General features: G+C 41.3%; 1 long non-coding RNA gene across 3 annotated transcripts; it reads right to left on the bottom strand.

Moving 5' to 3' along the window:
* Window positions 1-779: 779 nt before the first annotated feature.
* Window positions 780-7,532, bottom strand: LOC119316785. 3 transcript variants are annotated; one of them, XR_005153310.1, is made up of 8 exons: window positions 7,187-7,532; window positions 6,547-6,616; window positions 5,916-6,108; window positions 5,598-5,769; window positions 4,222-4,399; window positions 3,922-4,000; window positions 3,709-3,824; window positions 780-823 (listed from the first exon to the last, which is right to left on the bottom strand). It is a non-coding gene; the product is annotated as an uncharacterized LOC119316785 (long non-coding RNA). The 3 variants fall into 3 exon arrangements; XR_005153309.1 differs by lacking the exon at window positions 780-823 and adding an exon at window positions 1,221-3,505; XR_005153308.1 differs by lacking the exon at window positions 780-823 and having other exon boundaries at window positions 3,439-3,824.
* Window positions 7,533-20,447: the final 12,915 nt, after the last annotated feature.

The following is a 20,447-nucleotide window of genomic DNA, read 5'->3' as shown; positions in this document are numbered from 1 at the left end:
ATGAGGGTCTATTTCCTGCAAGCAACGAAGAACAAGCAAGAAATTGAAATTACAATCTGGATATTGCAAATATAAGAGGAAAGCTTTATTGATGAAGGTGGGGTTCTGTGACGTCTTGATCTGGTCATTGGACACATAAAAAGTACGTGAAGTTGCAGCTATGGCGAACTTTTAATCTAAACAAAACCCAAAGTCTAAACGATGCTCTAAGGACTGTATATATGGAGGAGAGAGGGGGAATTTCGTGGCCCTTGGAGAAGGGGTCCGAAACCAACCCTAACTCTTGTTTTCCCACACATACGGACTCTAAAAACAGCCTATACTTAAGTATTTCGAAAATACATTGGCCTGGCCCAATAATAAGGTGACACAGCACCTAGAATAACCTCCGGACGAAATTTATGAAGTGGCATCTTGTATATTTCGTTCAAGGCTTCATGCACTCATTATGGTGGCTTCAAAGTCCTAGAATCATCACTTGTAACTCCGTTCTGGATCCCCTTGCGCATGCCATCATCTCCATGCTTGGTCTTGCTCCAAGGTTCATCTTTCTTGTCCAAGCTAGGCCCTTCATTTGTAAGCAAAACAAATGTATCCAATTTAGGCAGCATCATATTCTCATAAACATTAGAATCATTATCAAGAAACGAAAGTACCTGATAATTCAATTGGTGTGCGCGAGCTTTAGTAATTGGTTCAGTATGTATAACAACAGGGGCTGTGGGTGTAACAATGGTATTGATGTCCTCATCATCCTCCCCTTCTTGAAATGAAGTCATCCTTGACGAAAGCTCGTCTTCCTCACCCAAATAAGGCTTCAAATCTGCAATGTTAAAAGTGGAACTAACCCCAAAATCTTCAGGCAGCTCAAGTTTATATGCATTATCATTTATTTTTTCTAACACCTTAAAAGGACCATCAGCATCGTGGCGTTAGATTTTATTTGCGCAAATTAGGAAATCTATCCTTACGCAAATGTAACCAAACAGGATCTCCAGGTGCAAACACAACATGTTTTCTACCCTTATCTCCAGCAAATTTATATTTAGCATTCATACGCTTAATGTTTTCCTTAATTAACTCATGCAGTTTTAAAATCAATTCAGCACATTCTTTAGCATCAAAATTAACCTTCTTCGAAGATGGAAGAGGCAATAAATCAATAGGTGCACGAGGTAGGAAACCATACACAATTTCAAAAGGGCACATCTTAGTAGTAGAATGCAATGAATGATTATAAGCAAATTCAATATGAGGCAAGCATTCTTCCCACATTTTCTTATTACTAGTTGATCCGTTGCGCCAAATGGCGCAGAGACCCATTAAAGCCATGTTATCGAGAAAAATAGTTTCATTTTGCAAGGACATATTCGATATTGGTAGTAGAAAGCCCATGTGTTAAATCATGCTATATTGAAAATATGTTTATCACCCTGAAAATGTGAGTTTAAAAATCATATTTGTATAACATGTACAAACCAATTAAGGAAGCATTTTTTTAGTTGAAAGTATGGTTATCACGCTAAGAAATATGAGCTTGAAAAAAACATGTGTATAAGATGTACAGGCCAATTAAGAATGTATTTCAATTTTTCAGCAACTCTATGCTTTAGAAACTACACTCAGCAAGAATTTAGATCTTAGTCACATTGGAAACCATATGCCCTTAGTTATATTGTTTACAGAGACAAACGGTGCAGCTAGCAAGGAGTTTTAATAGAATCATCATCATCAGCTCTCACAACCTAGGTAAGTGTTAGTTCTGCACCTACTCTAAATAGAAGGATAATAATGAATTGAGGCTAACCTATGTGGCTAAGGTAAACAAAAAAGGAGCAAAACACACCATAATTCTTAAAAGTACCAATCCTAGGATGCATTTGACCGCTATACCATCCTAAAAGCCTTTTCTGATGCTTCTTAGCTTCTTTCCTTAGCTGATTGCCCTGTGTTTGAGTTTTGGCTAATTTTGACATGGTCCCTCTTACCCTCTCTTTTCACATGATAGGTAAGAAGGTAAGAGACCATATTAAAACTGCTCTTGAGTTTTTGTGACACCTTCTCAACACTGACAAGAGATCCATTGATAAGTTGATCTATGGGTTCGATACCCATCAATGTCAAGAGAAAAAGATCATGTGATGAATCTCAATTGATTGATTGTTTCATCACCGCTACTGTAAATCAAGTCTTCAGAAGGTTGTGGAGCTCTAAACTTCTCTGGAATAGCCGCAACAGAAAAGAATAAACCATACCATACTCAAGCTGACCAGTGCAAAGCTCGTTATAAAACAGAAACTTCAAAGGCCATATCAGGTAATATGCTGATAGGATTTAGAAAACAATGGCTGGAAAAAAATATTTCGTATTATAGAACAAACTAAGAAAAGCATTTCAACACTAAAGTAAAACTGCAGCAAGCACAATGGTTACACTACACTGTGTAGATACCTAATTGCTATTTTAGGTTATATGGCTGATGGAACCAAACAATATATAAAGAATCTCTTTTCAAGTACTCCTTCTCTCCCTCTGTAAACTAATATAAGACTGTAGCTTGGAAAGCGAGAACACTGCACGACACATGAACCTTGTAGAACGTAAGCTGAGTGTACAAAGGTCATAGGGCTCAATCTTAAAAAAAAGGTCATAGGGCTCGAAAACTCGTCAGCCCTTGGACTGGTTACATTATAAACAAACTAAGGCAACACAAATCAATAGGTGGAAGCATAATTTTCAAGATGGTCCCAACACTAATGAGCTTTGGGATTAGAGCAAGCCCATTAGTAGCATATGATCTTATTACCTCCATTTATCCTACAACAAAATAACCTATCTATAAGAAATTGCAACCAGTATGAAACTGAACCTCAAACATGAGAATTATTATTTTTCGCTTTCTCTAATACAATTTGGATTCTCCATGGGCGCGCTCATGTGCAGGCAACATCTATAATTGTTTAATATGTTTCTACACTAACTATTGGTCTCATTGATTGAACTGTAGAACACAAAATTTCAAAATATGCATTAAAGTACTTAATATACATGAGTATATTTTACTTTATTTAATAGAAATAACAAGAATTAAAGGACATTCACATCATGAAAAGTGAGGAAACAGTACTCAGACCCTTTTCACCTTTATTTTTTCTCTATCTTTCTCGTGCACTCAACTTGACACGGACGATTATCATCCTTTGGATATATTTAAAACTGTTCTGACTTCAAGCCACAAGAATTATTCAAAACACAAGATTGTAAGAATATAATAATATAAGAGCGCATAATTAAATGTTATGACATGCTAAAAGTTGTTACAAAAACAGATAAATTATAAGGACCGGAATCATGGGGAACACAAAAGAAAAAATTAGGAGGTCTGACCTCTTTCTAGAAGTGCTGAGAAGATAGGATATAGAAGGAAAAAACTCAATAGAGACGTTCTGAAAATTTATGATTGATCCGTTCTTGCTCATAAAGACATTCTGAAGAATATAACACACTGGAGTAGACACAAGCGGTAAATCCAGGTTTGACTTTTAAGTTTCAAACAAAAAAAATCGTATTGATGATAAGTGAGAAAATGAAAACTATAGAGTGAATGTTTAGTTTGGTCGGTCAGGTCCTATGAGGACATTACACATCAGTCAGAGTTCCATGGAGATGGTCTCATTTCCTATACCTAACCTATATATTTATATATACCTCCATGGAGATGGACGAAGACGACACGGCCCACATCACGACAGCGTGGTTCTAGTTTCCTTGGTCCGTCCCTGTGCTTCTCTTCAGTTCTCTACCTTGGTGTTGTCATGCCACTCCTGCATTCCAATCTAACATTTAGCTAATGTAAACTCAGTGCTCTCTGTACAACAGAGCGGTAATAGGGGAAAGAAGATTAACTGGAACTTCACTTACCCACTGAAGTGTGTAAAGCTCAGCTCTGAATTTTCGGTTGCACCGCTCATCATCATCCATCTCAGAGAATAGGCAAAATCTGCAATGATATGAATGGCCTTAGAATTAACTGTTGCGAGAATAAGACGCTCAGACATACCTGTGCAATAACATACAGTATGAAAATAGTGGCTTCACAGTTTGTATTCTCAGCAAAAAAAATTAATACTGTAGCAATAACATACATGCAACAAGCCAACAACTACTCGGCATGCATTTCCCAGAGCTGGCAACACTAACAAATAAGACGCTCAGACATACCTGTGCGAAGCTTCAGGCTGGGGATTCCTTTCTTCGCTCAAGGAAGTATGCCGCTGCCATCGCCAAAAAAACAACGACCCCTACACCTTTTTCCTCCTTAGTGAACGTCACCCAACATCATCCCATTTGTCGACCTCCTTGATCTGCACCTCTACCAGGGACACAACTCGCCTTATACCTGATGATGAGAGGAGGTTAGAAGACGATGGGTGCACAGAGGAGACAAAGACAAATCTTGGCATCATATATCAAGCATAACCGAACAAGCAAGCTCACATTACTTCCAACTTATGTTGTGTAACTGTGTTTTGAGATTTAATTATTCAGATTCAGGCCAAACACCGGTAGAGTGGTACTGGAATGATCTGCCTGCGGGTGACCTTTAACAGTAATAGAATACAGAATTTCAGCAAGTAGTTTAACATGATACCCTTACAATTGCTAAGTAAGGTAAATAAACACTGCTCTCAAAGTTTCAAAGAGTTTCAAGTGAACAGTTCACTGAGTCTTTCACTATAATACAGATATCTCTGAAGTTTACACAAAGAAGAATGGATAAACATGATAATAACAGTACGCTAACATGATACATGGTTCAAAATGATAAAGCCGCATCTGCATATTAGTGTAAATATGACCTTCCAAGTATCAGTAGCAATTTCTATAGGTGTCGTATCACACCGTTATGTACATAAATGACCAAGGGGGAAATATTTATGGAGCTGAGCTTCAAACTCATGGGTTTATCCAATCTTCTCCTTTAGCACACATGAGATCTAACCAGGTACTAAAGAACCAGTCCACAAGCTAATTGTCACTGAGCACTTGACTGGCTGTAGCAAGCTTGTTGTTTAATCCAAATATCATCCCAGCCTCCTTATTGGTTTAGATTTATATTTTCCCTCAAAATTATTTTCCTTTTATTTTTCAAGATTAAGTAGCTGTGAACCAAGCTGTGCGTTCCACATTTAAAAAATAAGAACATGGCAAATAACTTTGTAGCACAAGGAAATTGGATCAACTATCCTCTCATCTTTGCATGCATGATACATCCTATTTTCCATTGGAACTGAAGATTCCTAAAGCACTGAAAGAACATGAACCCAAAGAATCCATGAGGAAGAGTACATTACCAGACACAAACATATGTAAACTAAGTGAAAAACAAATGCCGCAGAATGAAAAGGGGGAGATGAACCTCTGCACACAGACACTTAATCAACAGAAAAGGGCAACCATTTATAAATTCATCCTAGCTAAAAAAGCACAATTCAAACTAATCAAGATGCCCTTGAGCGATACAACAATGAATTAAACAAAAGAGAAAACACCAAGATAGCAGAAAACAACGGAAGGGAGGTGAAGCACAATTATACCTGATGGACCTGAAGGCACACGCAACAAAAAAAATAGAGGACCGTCGAAATAACGCACTCCATCCATAACCCTGAAGAGCCATGTAGGAGCAGTAAGCATAGCAGGGACAAAACCGAGCGATGAACCCAAAGGAACTGTTTATTCTCCCAAAAATTGCAAGCGGACTTGTATCTGATAAAATGAGTCCCAGAAAGCAATTGAGAACAGCATGTTAGTTGTCACAGTCAGCAGTAAGGGTAATAAGGATATAACAGAGAACAGTAAGAAAACTAATCATGTCTTTCATAAATCATCAGAATATGGTGGCATGAAATGACCTGCTAATTTGTTGGTTTCCTGAAGTTGAGTACCAAATAGGTAATTTATAGTGCTCTTCAGCTTCCTGCTATAACTGCCATTACAAATGCAAACTATAGGAATCTTGCAATAAGACCAGCAGCTCCACCGCTATCACCAGCAGATATACTATCAACCTCAACCATGATGACTTTAGGCTTAGACTTCTTTATCCTGTGAAATTGATCCACACTTTATACAATGAAAACAAATCAAAGTGCAAAGATCGTGACATTGTAGTGCTGACTGGTTGTCATTGTAATTCAAGGGAGACTGCTAATAAGCTATCGGACATAATGTGATGTGCTCTCCGCAACATATTTCTTATCACCTGCATTAACCTTCTATGCATATATCAATCATTTGAATTTATGCTGCAAAGATAAATAAAGACTGAGAAGGAAGAGAAAAGTGGAAAACAAAACCAATTAGTAAAAAGAAAGAAATTCTAATCCTCGTCCCAGTTAGCAATATAAACACTTCTACCATAAATATTCAATGCATTGCAGACTGAGATGCCAATCCCAAATTCACATTAAAATTTCTCTACAGCCATATTTCCCCCAATATTTTTTGGCAACCTGTCATTAATCCAGGTCAAAGTGAAATTACCTAAAGGGCGATGTCATATTCCACAGATGGTGTAATCAATTCCCCGGCAATCTTCGATACATTTTGGAACCTGTAGAAATAGTATCTTGCTTTAAAAAATCAACAAAACATGCAAAAAGGGACCAAAATTTGTATACCGTGCAAGAACATGGATGTACAAATAAAGGACAACGTCTCACATTTGTTAAGAATTTCTTTTACATGGTTTATAAAATGACAGGGTCTTAATAAAATATAATCAGATAGATCAGCTCAGATGCATCAATAACTTCCCTGCATTTATGAATCGAATTCCCAGAACCCTTGGTATATTGCTATCTCTGGCCGGTATAAATTTATGCTCGCAACATTATTTTGTGAAGTAAAAAAAGATGTCATGCATCCTGGCTGCATAACATGATATATGAAAACAATTTTATTCAAAGCATATGAACCAAGTTCAACCACTAACCAACAGTTGCCGCCATTTTCTGAACTTAATCAAGAAAGTGGCTGCATAGAGCTAAAATTCCAAAATAATCACATAGACAAAGAAAACTATGAGGCTGCAGAAGATGGATGGCATATCTCATCGACGAATATGGGGTCGAGGGGAGGAGGCCGCATGGAGAGAGGTAGAGAGAGATTGGGTGAAGCTCACCTCGTTGTTGGTGGCGGATGAGGTCATCGTCGCTCGACGTGCCCTTGGCCTTGACCGCCGCGCCCGCTGCCTGCCAAGCCTGCTGCACCATGCGTGGCGCTCACCTGCGCTAGCCATCACAGTGCATCAGTCAAGGCACCGCCAGGATGCTCGATTTCACATGGGGTTGAAGGAGAGGGTGCGCCGAGGCTGCGGCGGCAGCGAGGACGCATGGAGGAGATGGAGGTCCTGGGGCTACGTGGGGAGGGGCACGACGGCTGCGGTGAGGAGTGAGGGAGGAGGGAGGAGGGAGGAGGGAGGAGGGGTCAGCGGTGTGGCGGCTGAGGGCTAGGGTTTCTGCCACTTTGAGCTTTGGCGGGGGCAATTTGATTATTTGCCACCCCTTACTTGTACATTGACTATTTGCCACTTTTTACTTTGAATTTGATCTGATGACACTTTTTATCTGGGTGTTTGTTATTTTGCCCTCTGTCATATGGGTCACCCCAAAAAAGACATACTTGCCCTTACATCTCGATTGACCAGAACAGAGGAGCTCGTTCTCATCCCCCTCTCGCTCACGAACGCGGGCAACAGACGACGGCGGCTACTGGACGACGGCGACGGCCCTGGGATACTCGACGGCGGCGGCCCTGGTGAGTCCCTCTTCCCGCTCCCTCCCTCTTTCCCGCTCCCTCCCTCTCTCGCGCTCATCTCCCCGGCGGAGCCCCTAGGGTTAGGGCAGGCGGCGCGGCGGCGAGGCGGCCGGCCCTAGGGTTAGGGCAGGTGGCGCGGCGGCGAGGCAGCTTCTGGCTTGGTTGTGGCCGTGATGTGCCACCGCTACTTGTGTGCTTCTGCTGCCGCCGTTATGTGTTGTACACGAGCAAGTTGACCCTATTAATGTTCTAAGTTGTTCTGTACACGAGCTGCTTACTTTGTTGTATATCTCATGTTTGCTTGATTTCTTGTTGTTGCGGACCACATAACTCAGATGAGCTAGGTGTTGGAGATGGCTGAACCGGAGAGGGGTGAGCACATTGTTGGAGACGGCTTCGACTTTCCTTCTTTGTTTGTTCACGAGCCGAGGTGAGAAAGCAAAGTAGCTTCTTTTTGGTGCTCATCTGAATGCACGTTAGTGAACAGACGCTAACTCCATCGTATGTTGTTCGTTATTGGTCATTGTCGAGTAGGCCGCATCGGCCGCCGCTGGTGTTCACATTAACTATTAGAGTAGCTCCTTATGTCTACAAGCTTGATGATGGAAGCGAGCAAGTTGTTGACAAGCATGACGTTGTGTTTGATTTTAACATTTCCGGTATGTCATGGGTTAGTTTCAATGAAGTTGTGGCACAACATATCAAAATGGGGATTGGCCAAGAGGTGCGGTTGTTTGCATTAGACACCGTTGAGAGCACTGTTGATCTTGTACTTAATGATCAACAACTGAATTCGCACTTTATTGGCAATCATTGGGACTTTGAGGCCAAGAAATCATTTCTGTTAGCTGAGGTTGTTACATTGGAGGCACCCAATGCAAAGAAAGTAGGAAAGAAGAAGGCTCCCAAAAAGCCAACTGCTCCAAAAAATCCCATAAAACCACCAGCTCCTAAAAAACCAGCTGCCCCCAAAAAGCCAAGTGCTCCTGGAAAACCCCAAAACCCACCAGCTCCCAAAAAGCCAAGTGCTGCTAGTAAGAAGGAAGCAACAAACACTTCTGTAGAATGCAGTGCTAGCTCATCTATGGTTGTTGATAATTCAAACTTGTCAGCTTTTGAGTTGGCACAGACAATGGGGAGTCGGTATAGAGTTTTTCCAGATGATATGGAGTTTTCACCTGATGATGTTGACCACCCAGCTACAATGCAATTTCAAAGTGTTTGTGATGTGGTTGATAGTAGTGAGAGATGTGAGTCCTCTGTGCTTACTCAGGAAGAACCACCCATAGATTGGAGCTTGATTGAGATAGCTCCACCCATATGTGATGACAATATGTGCGATCCTCTAGGTATCAACGATGTCGACATTCCCATAACCGAAGAGAATATGCGTGATATTCTTGGTATCAACGATGAGGCGTTCCCCGAGCCACCACCTTCTCCACCTAGTGAGGAAGTTTACATGACCGATGAGGAGGATCGTCAACTTTTCATTGACGCTGCCATTCCTGTTGATGATAGTGTGCCACCGGAGGAGGAGATTTCATATGACAAAGAGAACCCGCAGATGTATATTGGTGCTTTGTTTCCTTCAATGAAAGATTTTAGAATGGCTATCAGACAATATGCAATTAAAAGGAAATTGACATTTGGGGATATAAGACTGATAAGAAAAGGTATCTTGGCAAATGTAGAGCCAAGGGTTGTCCATGGAGGATTACAGCTAGAATAAGGACTAATGGACAAAGCATAAGGGTACTAATGTTTTATTTAAGCATTGTTATTGTTGCTGTTTTTCTATGTTTTTCATAAGTTTTTCCTATGTTGTGATGTGTTTCATCTTGCATTGCAGGTTACCAAGATTTCCGTGAAGCACAAGTGCTCCTCTACTGGTAGAATAAAAAGCAGCATGACATCTCAAGGATGGGTAGCACAAAGGACTGTACCCATTATACAGAGTGCCCTACTATTGGATGCAAAGAGCTGTTGGGGCATTTGGAAGATACATATGGCACAACCATTGAGTATCATACAGTGTGGAAAGGCAAAGATATAGCACAGAAAGAGATATATGGTAGCATGAGGCAGAGTTTTCAATATTTGCTTAACTTCAAAGCAGAAGTTGAGAAGAGATCACCAAGCAGCATTGTAGAGGTGGATATGAAGATGGTTCACGGTATTGTTCGCTTTAACCGATTCTTTATGGCTCTTAAACCTTGCATTGATGGCTTTAAAGCTGGTTGTAGACCATATCTCAGTATAGATTCAACTACACTCACCAGTAAATGGAGAGGTCACTTAGCAGCTTGTACAACATTAGATGGGCATAATTGGATGTATCCTCTAGCATTTGCATTTGTTGATGGTGAAACCGATGAAAATTGGACATGGTTCATGTCACAACTAAATAGGGCATTAGGTCCTGTTTCCTCTCTAGCTATATGCACAGATGCATGTAAAGGTTTAGAGAATGCAGTCAAAAAAATATTCCCTCATGCAGATCAAAGAGAGTGTTTTAGGCATCTCATGGCTAACTTCTCTAAAAAGTTCCAAGGAGATGTGTTTGGCAGAATGTGGCCAGCTGCTAGGGCATATAGGCCACAAGTTTTTAACTACCACATGAATAAAATCCTAGCAGAAGCACCTGATGTGCATGAGTATCTCTCAAGGTACCATAGCTTAAAATGGATGAGATGCATGTTTGACCCCTCAATTAAATGTGATTACATCAATAATAACCTTGTTGAGTCTTTTAATGGTTGGATTAAAGATTACAAAGAGTTGCCACCTGATGAGCTAGCTGACACTCTTAGAGAGCTAGTCATGAAACTTCGTGAGAAAAGAAGAAAGATTGGAATGAAACTGAAAGGAAAAATTATTCCAGCCATCATCCAACAGATTCATAATAGGACAAGGGGACTTAAACATTTGAAAGTTGGGAAATCTGGAGTTGCAAGTTGTGAGGTGAGGGATACAAGTAAATACAACTTGCGACATGTTGTGAAAACTGCCCAAAGCGAGTGCACGTGCTTGGAGTGGCAGCACACAGGGAAGCCTTGTGAGCATGCACTTGCTTTCTTGCTGGATAGAAGGAACCCCAAATGGGAGGATTACGTGCATGACTATTTCTCTCTAGAGAAGTTTAGGGCAGCATATGCTGGAGAGGTTGAGCCATTGACAGATAGGTCTCAATGGCCACATGTACAATTTCCATTTGACATGGAGGCTCCATTAGACAAGAAAAGAGGTGTTGGAAGGCCTAGAAAAAACAGGTACAAGAGCTTCCTTGAAGGTGGAGATGGTGGTCCTAAAAAGAAGAAAGAACCAAAACAGCTAGGCAGCAAGAATAGATGCAAAAGATGCCACATTTTAGGCCACAGGCAGTCTACATGTCCACTGAATGGACCAAGGCCAAGGTACGTGTGATGATTTATGTTTATTTCATCACTTGTAATGATCAATGTTTATTTCATCACTTATTTTACTGTGTACTACCTGTGCAGGAAAAAAAAGAAGAGAGCACCAAGATATCCAGTTGATGATGATGCCTCAGCACCGGAACCTGAAGTGGCAGCCCAACAACCTGAAGTTGTTGTCACTCCCAATAGGCACATGATCACCATGCCACAAAGTCTTCAAGGCAGTCCCAATCCAGTGACAAGAAGGTAACACATCCACATAGTACAACAATGTCTATTTTAACTTGCACTCATTACATTTCTCGATACATGCAGCATGTTGGCTTCGGCGTTGGCTGATGAGGCAACACATGCAGCACCACAACTTGATGTGGCTGTCACTCCAACCAGGCACATGCTCACTATGCCACAAAGTCTGCAAGGAAGTCCCAATCCAGTCACAAGAAGGATGTTGGCCATGGCATTGGCTGATGAGGCGTCGCAGCAACCTACCCCAACCGTGGAGGACACCATGATAGCATATGACATGGCCTCAAGCTCGAAAGCTAGAAAGTTGACCCCGAAGAGAAGGAAGTACTAGTGTTGTGCTTATCTTCTCTATGCTTTTGGTTGTAATATGGCAAACTTAGCATCCTTTACTTTTGATGTAACATGGCAGCAACTATCGTGTTATGCTTTTGGTTGTAACATGGCAGTTACAATGGCCTTCTGCTTTTGGTTGTAAAACATGGCAGAAATTATGGCCTTATGGTAGATGGTGTATGATCATGTTAACTGCTTTATTTCGCTATATTGTCTTGATATTGTGTCATGGTGTATGAATATGTTCATTTGGAAATATATGTTTGAATTTTCTATTCTGTGCATACATATCTTGATAAGTGAAATAACAAGCAAAATGATGTCCAAATTGAGCCAATATGCTGCCCAAAATTTGAACTTTTTTTTGAACAACCCAGAAAAATTGAAAAAATTACAGTAAATCATTCATATATGTTTGACTAATCTGAGAAAGTTTCATGCAATTTGGATCATTGGTTCAACGGGAAAATGCATCTCAACTTTCAGATTAACTAGTTTGACCACATTTTGACCGAAATTAAAAAGTTGTCAGAAAAAATTGAAAAAAATACAATAAATCATTCATATATGTGTGACTAATATGAGAAGGTTTCATGCAATTTGGATCATTGGTTCAACGAATCTATGCATTTCAACTAGTTTGAGCAAATTTGGACCAAAACTTGATGAGGAGCAGCAGGGGAAGAAGACTCCAGTGGTAGGGGCAGCAGCGGTAGGGTAGAAGGTGTATGAGGGGAGCAAGAGGGGGCGGCAGCAGCAAGGCAGGAAGGGCCGGCGAGGAGCAGCAAGGACCGGCGAGGAGCAGCAGGAAGGTGCAGGAGAGGAGTGGAGTACGAATTCATCCATCCCCCTGTGTTATGTTTGGATCAGAGAGGTATAAGGGTATAATAGTCCTCTATTTTCTTCACTTATGTTGTCTATTATTTACAAAGTTTGTTTTTGTGTTGAAAAGTGGCAAAAGATCAAAATCCAAACAAAGGAGTGTCACCAGATCAATTACAAAATAAGGAGTGGCAAATTATCAAAGTCCAGAGTAAAGAGTGGCAAAAAATCAAATCGCCCCTTTGGCGGAGCAAGGCGTGGATTGGCGAATCCCTTCTCACGTGCCCGACAACTTACCCAGCCAATACCCGTGAGCGACGAGCCCACCGGTCATTGGTCAAGAAAAAGTACCACGAGGTGAATCTAGATTTACTCCGTGGTGAAGATCATACGGAGGAGATAAAGCGTTGACCAAGATCCAACGACCATGAATGCATTTCACAAGGGATCACTGGGAGCAGTGGCGGAGCTGAGGGTCTTCCTGGGAATTCCCTGAAATACCCAAGATTTTGGCCTCAAATTTTTTTAATACATATGTTTATACGTAAACACTTGGCCCACTAAGTCCAGCCCAAACAGGCACCTATGGCAGGGGCCGAGCGACGCACAAACCTAGCGTAGCGGCAGCAGCGATTCCATGTCCCTCCGCCCTCTACGGCTCTGTCCCTCCCCTTCCCTCTGGCCGGCCATCTCCCTGACTCCCTCCCCTCCCCTCCCTTCCCCTCGGCCTCCGGCCCTCGCCGCCCTCGGCCCTCCCCTCCGCGAGTCTGCAACTCTGTGTCCGGTCTGGCATCCTGCAACCTCCCCGGCTCCCCTGCTCTGCTCGCCCTACAGTGCTTCAGGCGCCCTCCCCCTCCACGGCCTGGCACAACCTCTGGCAGTCCAGCCTCCGTGGCTCCGTTAAAGGTATTTTTCCCCTCTATTTCTAAACAGAACTGAAGAATTTTTATAAATGGCACTGCCTTCGTAGAAGACAATCACTGATTGCTCGTACACCAGTGAAATTGAACTGCTTATTATGTGATTCATTTGCAACCTATGTGATTCACTGATTGCTAGATCGACATAATGAACCCGGTGAGGCGGTGATCACTATCTCTCTTGATCATTTTCACCAATTGGTTGTACACTGGAATTGTTTATCTAATGACCAATGTCCATCAGTCCATACCACATTGCCAATGCCACTGGTTTCTACTTTGTTTATTTGATTGTGATGTCGATGAGGATGTCATCAATCTCTTCCAAAAAGGGTATCATAACGTTTTATTGTAATTTTCTTTGTCACTTCTAATCTTTCTTAATTGTTAGAGATATTGCCATAATGATATTTTGCTACTATTATCGATGTTTGGTCATTCAGTCATTGATCTTGCCATTTTACAGTACATTTGTTACTCTATTATATTGCTTTGGCAAAAAAAAAGTTTACAAGAATACCCAGTAGCAAATTCCTGGCTCCGCCACGGACTGGGAGCCAAGTTGGCTAGCAATCTTATTGGTTTAAATTCTTCAAAATAGCCCTAAGTATAGTAGACAATGTTCTATTGACTACTTCAGTTTGCCCATCAGTTTGGGGGTGACAAGTAGTACTAAAAAGCAGTTTAGTCCCCAACTTAGCCCATAAACATCTCCAAAAGTGGCTAAGAAATTTAGTATCACGATCTGAAATAATAGTATTTGGCACACCACGCAAGCGAATAATTTCACGAAAGAACAAATCAGCAACATTAACAACATCATCGCTTTTATGACATGGTATAAAGTGTGCCATTTTCGAGAATCTATCCACTACAACAAATATGCTATCCCTCCCCTTCTTTGTTCGAGGTAAACCTAAAACAAAGTCCATAGATATATCCTCCCAAGGAACTCTAGGTACAGGTAAAGGCATATATAAACCATGAGAATTGAGTCGTGACTTAGCTTTTTGACATGTAGTGAAGCGAGCAAAAAAGCGCTCAACATCCTGTCTCATCTTTGGCCAAAAGAAATGTGGAGTAAGTATATCCTCCGTATTCTTGACGCCAAAGTGTCCCATTAATCCTCCTCCATGCGCCTCCTGCAACAACAAAAGACGAACGGAGCTAGCTGGAATGCATAGCTTGTTAGCACGAAACACAAATCCATCATTAAGAACGAACTTGTTCCAAGTTCTCCCTTCCTTACAATTCTGCAATACATCTTTAAATTCAGCATCATGCATATATTGATCTTTGATCGTCTCCAAACCAAATATTTTAAAGTCAAGTTGTGAAAGCATAGTATAACGACGAGACAAAGCATCAGCAATAACATTTTCTTTACCCTTCTTGTCTTTAATGACGTAAGGGAAGGTCTCAATGAATTCAACCCATTTAGCATGTCTACGATTCAGTTTTGCTTGACTTTTAATGTGTTTCAAAGATTCATGATCAGAATGTATAACAAATTCCTTGGGCCATAAATAATGTTGCCATGTTTCTAAGGTCCGAACAAGAGCATATAATTCTTTATCATAAGTAGAATAGTTCAGACTAGGCCCACTCAATTTTTCAGAAAAGTATGCAACAGGTTTGCCATCTTGTAATAACACACCTCCTAATCCAATTCCACCAGCATCACATTCAAGCTCAAAAGTCTTATTAAATTCAGGAAGTTGGAGTAAAGGAGCATGTGTCAACTTATCTTTTAATACCGTGAAGGCTTCATCCTGTGCGGTACCCCAAACAAAAGGAACATCCTTCTTTGTAAGCTCGTTGAGAGGTGCAGCAATGGTGCTGAAATCTCTCACAAAATTCCTATAGAAACCAGCGAGGCCAAGGAAACTCCTCACTTGTGTGACCATTTTGGGTTGCAACCAACTCCCAATAGCTTCAATCTTGGCTTTATCAACTTCAATTCCCTATGGAGTAACAACATAGCCAAGAAAAGATATTCGGTCGGTGCAAAAGGTGCACTTTCCAAGGTTACCAAACAAACGTGCATCACGTAGAGCAATAAATACAGCATGTAAATGTTCCAAATGTTCCTCCAAAGATTTAGTATAAATCATTATATCATCAAAATAGACTACCACAAATCGTCCAATAAAAGCACGTAAAACTTCGTTCATTAAGCTCATGAAAGTACTAGGTGCATTAATTAACCCAAAAGGCATGACTAACCACTCATATAATCTAAACTTAGTTTTAAATGTTGTTTTCCATTTATCTCCCAATTTCATACGAATTTGATGGTATCCACTACGCAAATCAACTTTGGAGAATATTGTAGAGCCACTCAATTCATCAAGCATGTCCTCTATCCTAGGAATAGGATGACGATAACGAATAATAATATTATTAATGCCTCTACAATCAACACACATACGCGACGTACCATCCTTTTTCGGCACTAAAATGATAGGAACAACACAAGGACTAAGGGATTCACGTGTATATAACCTTTGTCGAGCAGCTCCTGTACTTGACGCATAATCTCCTCCGTCTCCTCTGGATTGGTACGGTATGGCACACGGTTGGGTAATGATGCACCGGGAATTAAGTCAATTTGATGCTCAATCCCTCGAATAGGTGGTAATCTCGGTGGCACGTCTTGTGGAAAGACGTCAGCGAACTCCTGCAAAATGTTAGTGACGGCAGGAGGCAAAGAGGAAGGCACGTCCTCGAATGAAAATAATGCCTGTTTGCACACAAAAGCATGGCAAACAGATTTGCTAAAATCTAGATCATCAATATCAGATTTGGTGGCAAGTAAACATGCACTTTTGAATTTAATTTCAGAAGCAACACTAGATGGTTTATTATTAGGCTTCATTTGTTGCTCAAATTCTTTTGCCACAATATGATTTTCACTCTTATTTTGCTCCTATTTTGCTTTATTAGCTCTATTAATATCATCTTTCAAAATGGAATCAGGAGTCATAGGAAGCAAAGTAATATTTTTGTCCTTATGAACAAGAGTATACTGATTGTTTCTACCATGGTGTATAGAATTTTTATCAAATTTCCACGGTCTACCAAGTAATAAGGAACAAGCTTGCATAGGTACCACATCACAATCAACATAATCAGCATATGTAGAGATACTAAAATGCACACGAACAGTAAGTGTTACCTTAACCTTGCCGCTGTTGTTGAACCATTGGATGTAGTAAGGATGTGGATGTGGTCTTGTGGTGAGAGATAGCTTCTCCACCATCTCCATGCTAGCCTAGTTATTGCAGCTCCCTCCATCTATGATGACGTGAACAGAACGTTCCTTCACAACTCTGTTTGTATGAAACAAATTATGCCTCTGATTTTGCTCAGCTTGTGTAACCTGCACACTCAAAACACGTTGATTAACTAAACATTCATACCTGTCAACATCTTCAGCAGCCATGTATTGTGTCTCATGATCAGAATCATGCCCACCGTGTTTTTCATGTGTAATAAGAGCCAAACTCTCCTCATCATAGTCACTAGCGGACTCATACCCACCATCCTCAGTAGAAATCATCACACGCTAAGATTTGCATTCTCTCGCAAAATGTCCTCTTGCCTTACAACGACGAAAAATAATATCACTTGTGTCCCCTGTTGATGCCATGGAAGAAGAAGAGCTCTGCACAGGCCTGGCAGGTGTGCTCTTGGCAGATAGTGGTGGTTGTGCCTCCTTTCTTGTATCACGGCTAGAGGTGGCACCTGATGGAGCTGCTGGTGCAGTGGAGGTAGAGGATGCACGTGGTGTCCATGATGAAGATCGACTTGCAGAAAACTTAGTTCGCGCCAATGCATGTCGATCCTGCACTTCACGTTCAGCTTTACAAGCAAGATGGAATAAACAAGTGATATTAGTATAATCCTTATGCTCTAGAATGGTCTGAATCTGTCTATTTAATCCACCCATAAAACATGCAAGCATAGCTTCATTCTCCTCAACAATACCACATCTAATCATGCCAGTTTGTAATTCCTGGTAATATTCTTCTACAGAATTTTTTCCTTGTTTTAAATGCTGCAATTTTTGAAGTAATTCATGTTGATAATAACATGGAACCCAACAAGTGCGCATAGCAGCTTTCAAAGCAGCCCAAGTAGCTGGAATGGGATATAATCTACAATGTTCAGACCACCAAACACATGCAAAACTAATGAAAGCACAAACAACAGCAGGAACACGTCTCTCCTCAGGATATTGTAAACATGTAAACTGTAGTTCAGTTTCTAACTCCCAAGTAAGATAATTATCAGGAACATATCTACCCTCAAATGCTGGAATATTCAATTTTAGTTTAGGAAGATGGTCATGATCTCGTACCCCACGTGGTGGTGCAGCCCTCCCGTTGCGATGATATGCATGAGGACGACCTGGTGGTGGTGGTGGTGGTTGCACATAGTTCTGATTTAGATCAACCTCATCCTCGTAATGGTCCTCCACCTCTGCAGTAGCAGGAGGAGCTATAGAAGCACCAACAGTAGGTACAACAACACCATAAGTTTGACCAGGCTCAATGGGAACGCATTGTGCTCGTCCCACTTGATTTGGAAGACGATGTTGTTGTTGTTGTTGAAGAGGTGTGGCAGGTGCTGCGGGTGGTGGAAGACGCGCGAGCAATTCATTAAACTTGTCATCGAGCTTGCTTTCGAACGCCTTATCAATGCCATCTATCTTCTCCATGGCCTCCTCAAATCTATTTAGCACATCTTCCACCTGTCCACTCATCATTTGCTGAAACTTATTATGTAACTCTTTGTTTGTCATGTTCTCCCAGTCAGTCTCGTCGGCTTGTGATCCTGCCATGGTTAGCAGCAATAGAAACACACAAGAATATGATCCTACGGACTACTAGGAAGTGGTGGTGATGGTGTGGTGGACAGTCACAAATCCGTCAAGCGGATCTCAAATTCTTACCAGTTCTTACCAAGCAGCAGGTGGTGATCAGCAACCGTTGTAGTCAAAACTCTCAAAGCTTGGATAGAGCGATTACCAGGAAGAGTCAAATGCACGACGTAGATGTATGTGGAGCTGGGAAGGCTTATAATATGGTAGCGAAAAGGGTCAGCAATAATCAATTCAGAGATGCAAAGTTGAATAAACGCTCAACGACGGTACTGTGCTGGTCCTAGGCTAGACCGGGCTAGAGACGCGAGCCTAGAACACTAACAAAATCACGGCGCTGCACGTAAACAAGGGAAAAGCACACTCTGACACTTTTTTTTGCTCTTTTTTTGCGAAAAATCACTATAATGGCGAGTGTCTCAAAACTCTTCCCTCGTCAAACTGATAGGATGGGCATAAATTTTTTTCGACTTTTTTCGGAAATTAGGGCAGCGACGATGAAAAAGTGCAACCAAAAATCACTATGATGGCACATGGCTCAAAAGACTCAGAAAAGCCAAAAATAGGATAGGGAAAAAAATGCCTCGAAAATTTTGTCCTAAAAACTGCCCGGGGGTCTCCAGACTCTTTTTTTCCGAGACCTACTCAGGCAAGGAAACACAAAACAAAAACTAGATGGATCTCGAAAAAAACCTAATATGGAAAGAACTCAGATTGGTGGTGGATAGGCAGATGTATATGTGGACTCGGATTGGTGGTGGACAGGCGGGTGTATATGTGGACTCGGATTAGTGGTGGACAAACATATGTTTATGTGGACTCGGATTGGTGGTGGACAGGCGGATGTATATGGCAGCGGTAAGGAATATGTTGTTGGTGGTGGTATATGGTAGGAACGATGATGATGGTGCGGCAGCGGCGTGACAATTTATGACCAGAACTCGAAACTCTAAAAGACTAGACTCTAAGACTAGCAACTAGACACGACGATGCAACCGCAAATTCAACAAAGCAAAATACTAAAAAGACTATGCAAAGGCTCAGACTGGTCCGGATATGATGAACTAACCCTAATTTTTTTGGCTTTTTCGTGGACTGTAGGTATGAAGAACAGACTCGATCTAAACTATGAAAAACTGTAAAATCTCACCGACCAAGCTGGAAATCTGATACCACTTGATAGAGGCGAGGGGCCCGATCTTTCGATGCGATGGTGGCTATCGTTTTGGTGGAAGTCAACTTTGACGATCCGACTACGAACGTGCGAGGACGTTGCGCCTTAGCAATCGCTAAACCAACTCTGAGAGGTTATTGACCACGCCGGAGCACGATCAACCTGACCACGAGGGTCTATTTCCTGCAAGCAACGAAGAACAAGCAATAAATTCAAATTGCAATCTGGATATTGCGAATATAAGAGGAAAGCTTTATTGATGAAGGTAGGGTTCTGTGACGTCTTGGTCTGGTCGTTGGACACAAACGAAGTACGGAAAGTTGCAGCTATGGCGAACTTTTAATCTAAACAAAACCCAAAGTATAAACGACGCCCTAAGGGCTGTATATATGGAGGAAGAAGGGGGAATTTCGTGGCCCTTGGAGGAGGGGTCCGAAACCAACCCTAACTCTTGTTTCCCCACACAAATAGACTCTAAAAACATCCTATACTTAAGTATTTCAAAAATACGTGGGCCTGGCCCAATAATAAGGTGACGCAGCACCTAGAATAGCCTCTGGACGAAATTTATGAAGTGGCATCTTGTATATTTCATTCAAGGCTTCATCCACTCATTATGGTGGCTTCAAAGTCCTAGAATCATCACTTGTAACTCTGTTCTTGTTCCCCTTGCGCATGCCATCATCTCCATGCTTGAACTTGCTCCAAGGTTCATCTTTCTTGTACAAACTAGGCTGTTCATTTGTAAGCAGAACAAATGTATCCAATTATCAAGAAACGAAAGTACTTGATAATTCAATTGGCGTGCGCGAGCTCTAGTAATT

This window comes from Triticum dicoccoides, chromosome 6A (assembly GCF_002162155.2).
Source record: "Triticum dicoccoides isolate Atlit2015 ecotype Zavitan chromosome 6A, WEW_v2.0, whole genome shotgun sequence".
NCBI lineage: Eukaryota > Viridiplantae > Streptophyta > Magnoliopsida > Poales > Poaceae > Triticum > Triticum dicoccoides.
Note: the sequence above shows the minus strand (reverse complement) of the source record. Positions and strands in the feature narration are given on the sequence as shown.